The sequence below is a fragment of the Puma concolor genome, chromosome B3 (assembly GCF_028749965.1).
Source record: "Puma concolor isolate L17-30 chromosome B3, mPumCon1.1.hap2, whole genome shotgun sequence".
Classification (NCBI taxonomy): domain Eukaryota; kingdom Metazoa; phylum Chordata; class Mammalia; order Carnivora; family Felidae; genus Puma; species Puma concolor.
The window spans coordinates 143,528,615-143,542,998 of NC_141672.1; the positions used below are offsets into that span (position 1 = coordinate 143,528,615).

A 14,384-nucleotide genomic window follows, 5' to 3' on the forward strand; every position below is an offset into this window, starting at 1 on the left:
CCTCCCGCGCCCGCCCCCGCCGCCCGCAGCCCCCAATCGCCCTTGGGTTCCTGGTCCCCCGCACCCTCCCCTCCACCCCCACCCCCACCGAGTCCCCCTGGGGCCCCGCAGCCTCAGCGCCCCGCCCCTCCACATCTGGACTGAAGTTGCCACCGAAGGAGGGACACAGAGCCTCCTCGCCTTTGGAGTTGTGGGTGGGGAGAGAGAGGCCCTGTCACCCAGAAAGAAAACAGATCGCTGAATCTCGCCAGCATCTATATATTTTAAGAGTCAACATATATGTCCTAATGTTTTTATTTATTTTGAGAGAGAGAGAGCACAAGCAGGGGAGGGGCGAGAGAGAGTGAGAGAGACAGAATCCCAAGCAGGCTTCGTTCGCGCTGTCAGCGTGGAGCCTGACCTCAGGCCGGATCTCAGGAGCCTGAGCTGAAATCAAGAGTCGGACTCCTAAGGACTAAGCCACCAGGCGCCCCTTGCCAGGACATAATTTAACTTTGGTGTTGCCTGGGGCTCATCATCAGAAGGCAGAGAAGAAGCAGGGTTCAGCAAATAAATAAATACATAAATACATAAATAAAATAGCAATTAAAAAATAAAAATAAAAATACCAGAGCCAGGAGTATGCACATATGCACTTCTCATTCAGATTCGGCTTCCGGAAGCTGTGCAGCCACGGCTGGGCCTTCTTCTCTGGGCATCTTTTCACTGGACAGTCCCTGGTGAGACTCGCTATTCCTTTCCTCTGGCTGCTGCAACAAATTAACACAAACTGCAAACAATGCACATTAAGTACCTTAGGGTTCTCTCTAGACTAAACTCAGGGGTGTCCACAGGGGTGTCCTCCTTCTGGAGGGTCTACAGAGTATCCATTTATTGCCTCTTCAGGCTTCCAGAGGCCGCCCGCATTCCTTGTTCCGTGGCGACCACCATTTTCAAAGCCGGCGATGGCCAGCCTTCCTGCCCTTGGATCCGTCCAACACTGACTCTTCTTCTGCCTCCTGCTGCTACTTCTGAGATCCCGGTAGTTACACTGTCCACCGAGAGAATCCCAAATAATCGCCCCATTTTAAGTTCAGCTGATTAGCAGTTTCAATTCCAGCTGCAACTTCAGGGGCCCTTTGGCACGTAGCATGACAGTGGTCACGGTTTCTGGGGATTAGGACGAGGACATCTTTGGGGAGGAGGGCAGCATTCTGCGTACACAAGACGTTCAAGGTGCCTGCCAGAGTCTCAGGTGTGGAAGCACATTTAGAGATCAGCCAGTCTCATCTGCTCTCCTTATCTGTCACCGGGAGCTGTGGGACAGTTAAGCACTGCGCTGCATGGCCCGGGCCCGTTGCTGCTTGACTCCATTTTATTATACTTTCACTTGCTCTTCCTTTGGAAACTGCACAGCGGACCAGGGTACCCCTACGCAGCAGCTTTGCTTCCCCTTCCTAATTTGTTCCCGTGCTGTTAACAGCCAGCTCACAAGTTTAGTGGAATATAGAACTGTGCTTAAAGTAAGAGTAGGCAGGCTCTGAGTGAGACCCAGCAGCTGGTCTGGGTCTTCCTTCTCTCTCTCTCCCCGGCTCTCATCCTGCCCCGTCCCCTCCTCCAGCATATTTCTCCTAATCTGCTCTCCGGCCCCAGAAGCCAAGGAAAGATTCAATCAGGGCAGGAGAGAATCTCCTGCCCTGGGTCCCTTTGCTCCGCCTTAGGCCCCGAGGGCATTTGGAGAAGAATAAACATATGCCTCTGCAGCAGGAGAGTGCAGCCCAACTTTCTGGAGGGTAGTTTGGGGACAGGAATGAAGGTCACTTTCAGGAATTTAGCCTAATGAAATAGAATATTTATGGACAAGGCCCTTCGCTGCAGTGTGACTTCTATAATTCAGGAAAATCGGAAATAGCCTACACGTTCAGCCGTAGGTGACTGGTGAAATGAATTAGGGTCTTCCCGTGCGAGGAAATACTACTCCGCCATGAAAAACAAATCATGTTTTATAACTACTGAATGAACCCATGGGAGAACTAAAAAACACCACCATCACTAACAACAAATCCCGGAGTGGGGAAGGCCTTCCTAAGTATGACCCAAAACCTGAAGGCTCAAAAGATTGATAAATTCGAGTTTGTAAAAAAGTCAAAATTTCTGCCTCGCACGAACTACCACAAGTCAACAGAAAAACTTGAAACTGGGGAGTGAGGGGCTGCGGGTCATAACAAAGGCAGAGGGATGATTTCTCTAATACATAAAGGGCTCCCACAAATCGTTTTTAAATGAACCCACAATGATGCAAATCGGGGGCGGGGGGGGGGGGGGGGCTGCGGAATAGGCAAAGAATATGAAGAAACAGTAGGGAAAGGGGAAATTCAAAGGAACTCTTAAACGTGTGAAAAGATGCTCAACAACTCTCCTAAAAGGATAAACGAAAACTTGATCTCCAAAGATACTCTGGTTGACATCAGATGGGCAGAGACAACAAGGTTTGGTAACACACGAGGTTTGCAGGGTTGGGGCGGGGGACACAGACACCCTCCTGCCCAGCTGGCTGGTGCGTAAACTGATAAACCCCTAACGGAAGGAATTTGGCAATATTTAGCAAACATAGAAACACACGTACCCTTTGACTCAGCACTTCCACTCCTAGAGATTTATCTTACCAATATCCTCACCCACAAGTTCAATGGTGAATGCAGGCTTTTCACATGCAGAACCGTCTGTAACTGGGAGGAACCTACCACCAGCAGAGGTAGGATCAGGGTCTCTGAACCCTTCCTTCGTGTCCCTGCAATGGGATGTATGGAATGATAAAAAAAGAAGGAGGATGCTCACCTAGAACAATCTCCAAGGCAGGCTGTTAAGGAACAAGAATAACAAAAATGTGTTTATTTATTTATTTTTTAAATTTTTTTGTAACGTTTATTTATTTTTGAGACAGAGAGAGACACAGCATGAACGGGGGAGGGGCAGAGAGAGAGGGAGACACAGAATCGGAAGTAGGTTCCAGGCTCTGAGCCATCAGCCCAGAGCCCGACGCGGGGCTCGAACTCACGGAGCGCGAGATCGTGACCTGAGCTGAAGTCGGACGCTTAACCGACTGAGCCACCCAGGCGCCCCTAAAAATGTGTTTAGAATCAAATACACAGACCATTGTTTACGTGGATTGCCAATTGTGTTTTAAGCAGGAGAAAGCACACAATTCTCTTTTACACGTGTAAATAATGACTGAAGATACACAAGACGTTGATAAGACTGGTGGTTTTCCAGGAAGGGAACGGGGCAGCCCGAGAACAGGATAGAAAACAGATTTTTCTATGCTTGCTTTAGTCCTTTTGAATGTCTAGCCGTGTGCATATGCTGTCTATTCAAACGTAAATAAAAAGTGCCAGACAAAAAGACCAGAGGATTAACAGATTTTACTATATAAATTTTTTTTTGACTTTTATATGTTTATGGATGAAAAGACTTGATGTCTGGGGTTTGCTTTGAAATAATCCAGGTGCAGTGGGGAAGTCAGGGCTGACTGCCCAAGACAGCGTGATTTAAAATAGGGGGAAATCGAAGACAATCTTAATGCTCAGCCAGTGCGGATTGGTTCAATAAATTACGGTCCTCCGTGTGAAAAAATACTACGTCATCATTCACAAAATAACAAATCATGTTTCAGAAGTAGTGGAAGAATCTGTTTTTGTTTTGCTAAGACCTTTCTAAGAATTATACAAAGCCCAAAAGTCACAAAAGGAAAGACTAAGAAATTCGACTGCGTAAAAGCAAAAAAAATCTCTGCATTGCAAAAACCACTACAAGCGACATCCAAAGGAAAATTCTATACTGGGGGGAAAAAAATCAACCTTGCCTTGATCACTGTTGGAGCTCGGAGATGAGGACACGGGGAGTTCACTGAACTCTTCTTACTACTTTTGAGTATGTTTTCAAATTTCTGTAATAAAAAGTTAAAAATGGGGGCACCTAGGTGACTCTGTCTGTTGAGCACCCGACTCTTGGTTTCGGCTCAGGTCATGATCCCAGGGGTGTGGGATCGAGCCCCATGTCGTGCTCTGCCCTGAGCGTGCTTGAGATTCTCTCTCCCTCTCTCTCTCTCTCTCTCTCTCTCCCCCTCTCTCCTTCAGCCCTCTCCCTGGCTCTCTCTGTTAAAAAAAAAAGAAAAAGAAAAAGAAACCAGGACAAAGGACGAGATTCAAAAACTCATAGCGGAGGAAATAAAAAAGGCCAATTGACATATGAAAAGTCATTCAACCTTAGCTGTATTCAGGAAACACAATTTCAAAACAATGAGAGGTCAGGTTTTGCCCAGGAGGCTGGCAGAGGTTTAGACAATGCACCATACCTACAGTTAGCCAGGGTGCAGTGACCCAGTGACACCAGCTCCTAGCACACTTGTCAATTGCTCTGATTACTCGAGAAAGTAAAATTAAAAATTAAAAACGTAAGGATGTGTAGGAGGAGGTTTATTGAAGTATTCCTTGTCATAGGGGGAGCAACAACAACAAAAAAGGTCAAAGTGTCCGTAGGGGGCCATTTAAACAAATTATCAAACATCCACAGGAAGCACTGCACGGCAGTTGGAATGAGTTAATGCCGTATACTTACCTTGGGATGATGTCTGTGTATATTTTTTTTGAGTTTTTTTTTTAATCTTTTATTTATTTTTGAGAGAGAGAGACAGAGCATGAACGGGGGAGGGTCAGAGAGAGAGAGGGAGACACAGAATCGGAAGCAGGCTCCGGGCTCTGAGCTGTCAGCACAGAGCCCGACGCGGGGCTCGAACCCACGAACCTTGAGATCATGACCTGAGCCGAAGTCGGACGGTTAACCGACTGAGCCACCCAGGCGCCCCCATGTCTGTGTATATTTTTAAGTAAAAAAGAAAAAGCAAGTGCTACAGGAACACAGTTACTATGTTCCATCTTCCTAAGAACTCTCTCGGGGCATGAATACTCCTGCGGTGTCACGAGTGTTGGGACGAGTGGAAAGGCATGTGCCCGGTGATTAACCTGGGTGTTCTCAGTGAGGCCGGCGGGTGGCAGGGGGTGGGAGGGAGGGCAGGGAGACTGACGTTGCTTTCTTAGACGCTTGTGTTCTCTTTACACCGGAGAACAAACATACACTAATTTTGTAGCGACAGCCACCCAAACCAGTCAAATACGACTTGCAAACGGAAAGGATAGATGACAGCGTTGGGGAAGGGGAAGATGGGAGGGGTCAGGCCCTGCCCAGCCCGCGTGGGGCCCCTCCGTGGCTCTGAGGCTTCTGGGCAGGGCCCTGGCGGGGAGTATTGACTGTCAGGGTGGGCCAGGGACCAGGGCAATCCCTCCAAGGTCTCCATCTCCCCGTGAGTTCAGAAGTAGGGTGGGAGTAGGCAGGAGAGGGGTGGGGACTCCCGGGGTTCCCCAGCCTTGAGCACCTGGAGCACTCCGCTTCTCTTCCCTCTGTGTCCCTTCCCTACACACTCCTCCCTCTCTGGGCCGATTGCGTCCTTGAACGGAACACCTGCTGTGAGCAGGTGATTCAGCTCCGGGCTCTGGGGGACAGTGAAGAGAGAAAGCGTTACACTTATTCACTCATCTGGTCAGTCAGTCAGTCAACAAATGTTTGAGGAGCCCACACTGTGTGGGGGCACCACGCCTGGCTCTGTGGACACAGGTGGCGCCTGTTCTAAGGGACCCGTGGTCTACCTGGGCAACAGTAGCGGGGATGATGAACTCCGAGGGTGCAGGGGCCAGATCTGTACTGCTTTCTGCTGCGCCCCAGTGCCTAGCACGAGACTTGGTGCTTACCGGGTGAATAAAAGAACCAAATTCCACACTATTGTCATGATGGTGGCAGGAGGTCTGCTCTGTGCCTGGGGAAGGACAGGGGAGGGTAAGCGAGCAGGGAGAGCTATTTGGGCTGAGTCTTGAGGATTGAGTTGAATTAACCTAACAGGCAGATGGAGGAAGGTTGTTCCTGAGCAGAGGGACCGGTATCTGTAAAGGCAGGGGGTCAAGTGTCCGGTGAGGCACAAGGCTGGGGCGGGTGAGGACAGGACATGAGAGCCTTGGATGCCACGATAAGGATTTTAGGCTCTACTCCTCGGGGACGCCGAGTCCCTGATGACTTTTGAGAAAATCTGGGACCAGCGTGGAGGGGAGTCGGGTGGGAGGCAGGGAGAGCGTTGGGAGGGGGCTCGGGCTCTCCAGAGGCTGGAGAAACCCAGCAGCGGAGGGAGGGGCTTCGCAGAAGGGGCTTGATAACCAGGAACTAGAGGCTTGAGGAGGTAGGTGTCCGGAGAGGGAGGACAATCCAGAGGGGCCGCTAGGGCTGGGATTTTATGATCATGATTTCTCATTGCTGTTTTCAAGAAGTCAGTTTGGGTTTTATTATAAAATTGATTAAAAACACATTGTTTGGGGGAACGCCTAGGGGGCTCGGTCGGTTGACCTGAGACTTCGGCTCGGGTCAAGATCTCACTGTTTGTGAGTTCGAGCCCCGCGTCGGGCTCTGCGCTGACGGCTCCAGAGCCTGGAGCCTGGAGCCTGGAGCCTGGAGCCTGGAGCCTGGAGCCCGCTTCGGATTCTGTGTCTCCCTCTCTCTCTGCCCCTCCCCCACTTGCACTCTGTCTCTGTCTCTCTCAAAAATAAATAAACATTTTTTAAAATCTTTAAAAAAACACACAAAAAAACACATTGGGGAAAAAAGGAGGACAAAGAGCAGCTTTGAGAGCAAACTCTGTTGGCCAGGCAGGAAGCAGGAAAGGACTTTTGATGTGGAGCTGGGCCCGGCAGGGTCCTGGGCCTCGGAAGGGACAGGACTGACCAGAGCACAGTGGGAGGGACAGAGGCCCCCAGGCGGGGTGAGAAGGAACAGACAGGCAGGGCGGGGAGGCAGAGTGAGTCCCGCACCCCTGGGTGGGCTCCCATTCCAGTGCTGCCTCAGCACCCGACTCACGGGAGGCCTCCCCAGGGCAGGGCAGGGCGCTCAGTAGGAGGCCAGCTTTGCAGCCAGACGCTTGGCTTCCAGTCGGGGTCTGATGCATGCAAGTGACGTAACTGACTTTGAGTGCTTACTTGCCGAGGAAGCTTCACCTTCCTCATCTGTAAAATGGGCACAGTCCCTCATGAAGCCCGTAGGGAGCCCTCCGTAAAGACCCTACCATGCAAATGTCCACCTTTGCCCGCTTTGGCAAGTTTCGTGCCCCCTCTGGCCATGCCTCTTCCTGGGGCCATCGGCCTTGTTCCCAGCAATCCCCAGCTCTGGGGTATCCCCATGTGCCTTCTCAGCCCTCCCTCCCGCATCCTTTCCCGGGCCCTGCTATCTCTTGAAAGTGCGCTTTCCTGAATCCCCATCATCCCTCTGAGAGCTCCGGGCCTCCGCCCCCCTCCCACCCCGGGTCTTGTCCATCCGTCAGGCCTTCCTGTGCCCACCCCACCCCCCACCCCCACCGCCTGAGCCCACCCAAGGCTACGAGGCAGCCCACTCCCTGGCTCCCCCTCCCTCTGCCCCCCTGCCAGTCTGCAAACCTCCTTTCCCGCCTGGGCGCCGCCCTGTGCAGTGGAGGAAAATGCGGGTTTTCGCCTCCACTGTGTTGGTTTCTTCTGGCTTCAGTAACAAATGATCACAACCCGGGTGGCTTAAAACAATAGAAACTTACCGTCTCCCCGTTTGGAGGCCAGATGTCTGAGATCCAGGCGTCGGCAGGCCCACGCTCCCTCCGAGGCTCTAGGCAAGGATCCTCAGTGCTTCGGGCTTCTGGTGGCTCCGGGTGGACCTTGCCTGGTGGCTGTGTCCCTCTGACCTCCACCTCTGTGGTCACAGGGATTTCTCCTCTGTGTGTGTCTTATGAGGACACTTGTCATTGGAATGGGGGCTTCCCTAAGCGATCCAAGATGACCTCATGTCCAGGATTTTCACTTAATTATATCAACCATCCTTTTCCCAAATAAGGTCACATTCACAGATTCTGGGGACTAAGACAGGGACATCTTTTGGAGGGCCACCATTCAGCCCACCCTTAGCCTCTTCCAGGCCAGCCTCGGCCCAGTGCCATGTGGCTTCCCTACAGCATAGCGACCCCTCCCTCCACACCCCACACCACAGCCTCCCTGCTTCCAGCATCTTCCCACGTGCCCTGGGGACCAGGGAGGCCTCCTCCTCTTGCTCTGGCAGAGACCTTTTCTAGAATTCTCTCTTTTGCGAACCCCAGATGTTGAACAGTCTAACCCCTTCTCAACCCAGGGACCTCTCCATTCACACCCTCCACTGACCTGCTGAGAGGCCCTCAGGCTGCACCATCCAGGCACTTGCTGTCAGACCCCCGGGCCGCCCAGCCTCACCCCGAGCGCTCCAGGGCTCCCAAGAATATTCTCAAGCTGCTTTGGGAAAGAGGACCCCCACCCTTGGCCTGGGTCTCCCTGGCACTCGGAGCTGCATAAAGTGTGGTCCCCAAGACTGTCTGTCCACAGCAGAGGTGAGGCCATGGGCCTGCTGGTCCCTGAAGCCCGCTCGAGGCTCCCGGGGTGTCTGGGGTCTGCACCTCCCTGGGGCTTTCAGGAAAGAGACCAGACCCTGTGTCCGACACCGGGGACAGAGTATGGACAGTGATCATTAAGGGTCAGGCTTTGTATCCCGGTCGTGACAATTTATTAGCTGAGCGACTGGGCAGGTAGCTCCTCCGTGCCTCGGTTTCCTCATCTGCCAACAGTAATAGCACTTTGCCTCACAGGGTGTGGTGAGGGTTAAGTGGGAGAATACACAAAACACTCATCAGGCAGCAGGGCGCAGAGACCCTAGCCATCTTATCATTGTTATGACAGGCAGCCCTGGGCCTCGGCCTCCGGCTTTCCTGCCCCACCCTTCACATGCCGGGGCCGGGGCCAGACAGTAGGGCTCGATGACCCGTCGGTTACATGTGTAACGACTGGCAGGTGGTGGGCGTGAGGGGTTAGCCCCGCTTTAGCGTCTTGCGATCTCTGGGGCATAAATAACCCCACCACTTCCGAGTTCCATCCCCCACGCGAGGCAGAGTTGGGCACAGACGCCGAGGGCACGGCCTTGTAGACTGCTCCACCGCAGGGACGCTGTCGGCGTGCTGGGCCTCACGTGACACCGCTCAGGCGTGGGGACGTAATGAAGAAGCCATGAGCTTTGAGTAGTGCCTTTGTTTTTCAATATACTTTATTTAGTTGTAAGCATGCATAATTTAATTTTTTAAAAGATTTTATTTTTAAGTAATCTCTATGCCCAACGTGGGGCTTGAATTTATAACCCTGTGATCAAGGGTTGCATTCTCTACCAACTGAGCCAGCCAGGCACCCTTTTTTTTTTTTAAGATTTTATATAATTTTATGTCTATCTATCTATCTATCTATCTATCTATCTATCTATCTATCGAGAGTGCACGTGAGCAGGGAAGGGCCAGAGAGAGAGAGAGGGAGAATCAGCGAGGAGCCTGACGTAGGGCTCGATCCCACGAACCGCGAGATCACGACCGGAACCGAAATCGGGAGTCAGACGCTTCACCGACTGAGCCCCCCTTCACCGGCGCCCCCCGAAGTTTCTTCTTAGAAGTGGCGCGTCTCACTTACGGTCAGGCCACCAAAGCAGATCAGGTTGCCCGGCTTGATGGCAGAGTTATGCGGAGTGCCGTATTCCCCCGGAGCGGAGAGAGGCGATAGGTCTTTCGAACGGTGATAATGTCCACTGCAGCTGCTTTCCCTGTTATTATCATTATCATTGTTTCTGCTCAACCCCTCCCGCGGGTTGGAGATGACGCGAAGGCTCCACACACACGGTCCGGCCTCCTGGCCCAGGCACTGTCACCCCAGACTGGGCTCCCTCCTCTCCACCGATAGTCTTCCCATCCACCAGTGTCCAGTTCGTGGTTTGGGAAATGCAGAGATTAGGGAAGTCCGCCAGGCCCCACATCTCTTATCCTTGGCCCCAGCCCACTCCGCACCCTTCCTGATTCCCACTGAGACCCAGAAACCCTCCTGCCACGGCCCCCGCTCTTCCAATGGCTCTCTGAGCACGCAGCTTCCCTTCCCTCCCGTGGCCCGGAACCTCCACAGGCTTTGCCCGCTGCATCTTCTCTCTTCTTGCTCTGCTCCCCAAACCTAACTTACCCTACACCCTGGTTCCTGCTCCTCCTGCGGGGCCCGACAAGAGAGGTCCACACTGGCCGCACGGCCGCCCCGGGGCCCTGGTCACCACGCCCATCAACGCTGCACGATGCGCCCCAAGACTTGTCAGCTCTAACCCCACGACGTCCTGCGTGTCATCCGCATCTACCTCCACGGTCCCGCCCTGGCCCGGTCTGGGCCGCCACGGAAGGCCTCCTGGGATTCTTTCCCTCCCTCTTCACCTACTCTCTGTGCGAAAGCCAGACTGCAAAACTGGACCCGTAACCACACTCCCCATGCACAACACACACGCACAGCCGCTCGCCGGCTTCCTGCTTGTCTTCAGGACAGGCTCGCAAGGTCCCAGCGCTGGTCACCTCCCCGGCCTCGCTGTCTCCACACCTGCTCTGGCTGCTGGCCGACTCTTAACGCTCCCTGGCCGCCTGGCCTCTGTGGGGAGCTGGCTAATCCCGAGACCAAGGAGCTGAGCCGTGTGGTCCCGGAGGTCTCTCCCACCTCCTGCAAACGAGCTCAGAGCCCCCTGGATGGTGGCGCCAGCTCTGTCTACTGAGGGCCGAGGACTCGTGGGTCTCTTCCCGGCTGGGAGGGTGGGGGAGGGGAGGGGTGGCGTGGGAGAGAGACCAGCCAGTGACAACACCGACCTCACGTTTATTCAGCTCATACCGTGAGCCACTGGTCCCAAGTGCTTCCGATGCATTTTTTTTTTCTTCCTTAAACCCATGTTATTTGCTGTTGGAGTGTAACAAACCTGGAGGAACCCACGAAATCGTAAGTGAAGAGCCCGTGGAAGCTTCACAGAGTGAACACGTAAGGGGAAGCAGCGTCCGGATCAAGGGAGCGGACGTGCCCGACACCCCGGCAAACCCCCTCCTGCCCCGTCTGTCTCTGGCCTTCCAGGAGGACACCCGCTCTCCCGAACATTCACGCCGCCCGTGCCCGCAGGGCAAACACATGAAACCACACGACCTACGTCGTTCTCCTGGCTTCTCACGGCCGGGCGTTCTGTTGCTTGGGCTTATGCACGACGTCACGCGTAGGGGGAGTTGGCTCGCTCTCGGGCCATGTGGCGTTCCAGGCTATTTACTCACTCCTGCCTTCCATTCAGATGGGCATTTGGTCGTTCCTGCTTCTTGGCGATGACGCGCAAGGCCGCCAACATTCCTGTCCGTGTCTTCGGCTTGGACACGTGCACTCATTTGGCACCGCCGAGTCAAAGGATGAGCGTGTGTTCACTCCCGCGGGTTCCACAGACGGTTTCCCACCGGCTGCAGAGGAGAGTTCTGCATGAATTCTGCATCCGCGTGACTGCCCTCTGCGCGCAGTGTGGCGGACAGCTGTCTCTGGGACCAGCCCCCTCCGCGTCTGTCCAGGCCCTGGGCCTGGGCGTCACCAATCAGAGGTACCTGCCTAGGACTCAGTGTCTTCAAGGAAGGCCGGCAGGGTCTGTGGCCTCGGGGTCCAGTGTTGACGCTGGAGGTGACACGTTCCAGAGGATTTGTTTCTCCCTGTGTCCTGGCCAGCTTGGTTTGGGGCCTGCCAGAACTTCCCCGCGCTGGGTTGATTCTATTGTTTGCGACCAAGAGCCCCGGGCGATTCAAGGGAGCTAGTTTATTCCCATTTCACAGATGAGGAAACAATCACAGGGAGGTCACGTGTGTTGCCCAAGGTCACACAGCTGACCCGGTGGAGCCGGGACTCACACCAAGTTTATATCCCATTTAGGGCTTTCTGTCTAAGCTGATGGGTACTCTCTCGTACACTACGCCTACAACTTGGAGTAGGCGGCTAAATGACTCACTCAAGGTCACACAGAGTCAAGGAGTCAGGCCGCATGACTCCCACCCACAGAGCTTCCTGCCCTAAAGCTTGAGCAAGTGTGGAGCGTCAGCACACGGGGAGGGCGACGGGAACGTGCCTTCAGGCATCCGACAATCGTTTAATTCCTGACGGCTCACAGGGGTCAGGCACTGTGCTAGGTACCAGCACAACAGCACCAAGAAGTAATGAAGACAGCAGAGGAGACATTACGCTATCGTGTCAGGGGACAAGCCCATGGAGGATAAAGCCGGGCAAGGGATGGGGACAGGGAGTGATCGGGAAGGCAGGCGGGACAGGGAGGTCCTCTGAAGACATTTGAACAGAGGACCCCCCCCCCGGAGTGACGCAGAGCGGAAGACAGGCAGTGGGGAGGTGGGGGCAAAGGCCCCCCGTGTTCAGGGACCCACGAAGGCCCGTGTGGTTGGAGAGGGGGAAGCAGGGAGCTGGGCGGGGCAGCAGGAACCCAGGACAAAAGATGGATAGCAGCCAGCTAAGCAGGGCCCCGAGTTTTGTTCCGAGACTAGTGGGAAGCCTTTGGGAGGGTTTAAGGCCTGCAGGCCGGTGTCGTGGTCTGATTAATAAATACTTCGGAAGGTTCAGTCTGCCTGCTGGGTGATACAACAGGGCCATGAGGACGCGGGGGGGGGGGGGGGGGGGGAGGGGGTGACGACAGTTTAGGGGCTGTGGTGGCGTCCAGGCAGGGGATGAGGGACGTTGGGTGGAGATGTGAGTTACTGGACAGTTGGTTGATTGTCAGACAGGATCTGAGACCGGTGGGCACTGGGGTCCCAGGGAGAGGGCTTAACCTGGGGGCTCCGACGGGGTGGGAACATTGGGGCTGCACCACCCGAGGCTCCAACCAGGGACGTGGGTGGGGACCGCAGGTCCAGAACAAAGGGGCCACCTCTGAGGTCACAGAGAGGCCAGGAGAGCCTGGCCTGGCCTTGGGCCCGTGGCCTTTCTGGGGACACCAGCACCCGGAGCTGAGCAGGGCTGGACTGATGGGGAGCCTGAAGGGCCTGATGGGGAACGCCCGCCCCGGGCTGTCAACCTGTGCCAGGTATGGCTCCACGCCAGGTAGCATCGCTGTGGCGTTTGCCCGTTCGGCACAGACAGTTTGAACCCAGGGGTTTCCTTCCAATCCTGTCACGTCACCGTGCCCTTTAGGCAGCTGACGGGTTGGTTGACATTTCCCAGGGCCCAGGAGGGCCTGGCTGCCGGAGAAGAGGCAGGTAGAGGCTGGGAAGTTGGGAAGAGGGATTTCAGCAGAGAACGCCCCGAGGTGCCCAGCCCCGGCATCTGAGCGGGAGCACCTTCCTCAGGGTCCCGGGGTTGCAGGTCTCCGCACACCTCCCGGCCACACAAAGGAAGTTCCAGGAAGGCTGGCTTAGCTGCTGGCAGTGCAAATCCTAGCCTGCCTGTTTGCCAAGCACTCCCCGGCAAGGAGCAATGACTTCCCAGCCTGTGCGTGTCGACGTCTTTGGCCCACAGCTTCCTCGGGCCGGGCAGCCAGGGTGAGATCCCCGCGACCCGCGGCCAGCTGGGGAGCCACCCGGAGGCTCGGGGAGGAGTCAAAAGGGCGCTGGGTGCCAATCGCTCAGGACCAAGAGGCTGGAGGAAAGCTCCCCGCCCACGCTGCCCAGGGTAGCAGGAGCGGTCTCCGGCCCTGGGAAGTGCCCTGGGTTCGTGGCTGCCCGTCAGCCTCCGGCTTCACTGCCAGCTGGGGAGCGAAGGGTGACAGGGTCCAGAGACGGGGCGTGAGAAGGCCCCCTCCCACCGCACTGCCCATGCTGGAGGAGGCAGGCAAAGGAGTGGCTGCCTCCCGGGTCCTCGCCTCTGTCGCCTCCGGAGTGGCCGGGTCCTTCCTGGGGGCAGAACCAATACGGACCACGGGTAACACCCTCACTCCCAATCTGGTACCTTCACTCTGGCCAGTGCCTGAACCATGCCGGTTGGTCAAGATTTTGAGAACCACCTTAAATCTGGGGGAGCAATGAAAAATGGGCCTGGTCTTCCCCTATCCCTGAGAATCTACCTTCCTTCCTTCCTTCCCATTTCAGCTGTGCCTTTAGGTCCTGAGTTCGTTGACACAGGGCATTCATTCTCAGCAATCCGGAAGACGACCCTCAAGCTGCCCTCCTGAAGCCACACCCACTCCCAGGAGGCAGGGGAGGGCACCCCTGTTCCCGAGTGTTCTCAGGAGGCCCCGCTGATGGCAGAGTTGAAGAACAATGGGAGATTTGCCCTTGAGAAGGCCCAACGATCCCCTTTCTCAGGGAAGTGCTCCAGGACCCCGACTCTCAGGCAGGCCTGCCTCCCCCCTACACAGACTCCCTCCACTGAGCCCCCCCCCCCCCCCCCCCCCGCGTGTCTTTAATTCCCTGCTGACTGGGAAGGGAGTTCTGGCCGCACCTCCCACCCTTCAGGTTCCGGGATCTTCGC

The 14,384-nt window shown here is 55.1% G+C and overlaps 1 long non-coding RNA gene across 1 annotated transcript; it reads left to right on the top strand.

Annotated features, from left to right (window-relative positions):
- The first annotated feature begins 12,874 nt into the window (after positions 1 to 12,874).
- LOC147580456 (uncharacterized) lies at positions 12,875 to 14,285 on the top strand. Its single transcript, XR_015252920.1, has 2 exons — positions 12,875 to 13,002; positions 14,003 to 14,285. It is a non-coding gene; the product is annotated as an uncharacterized LOC147580456 (long non-coding RNA).
- Positions 14,286 to 14,384: the final 99 nt, after the last annotated feature.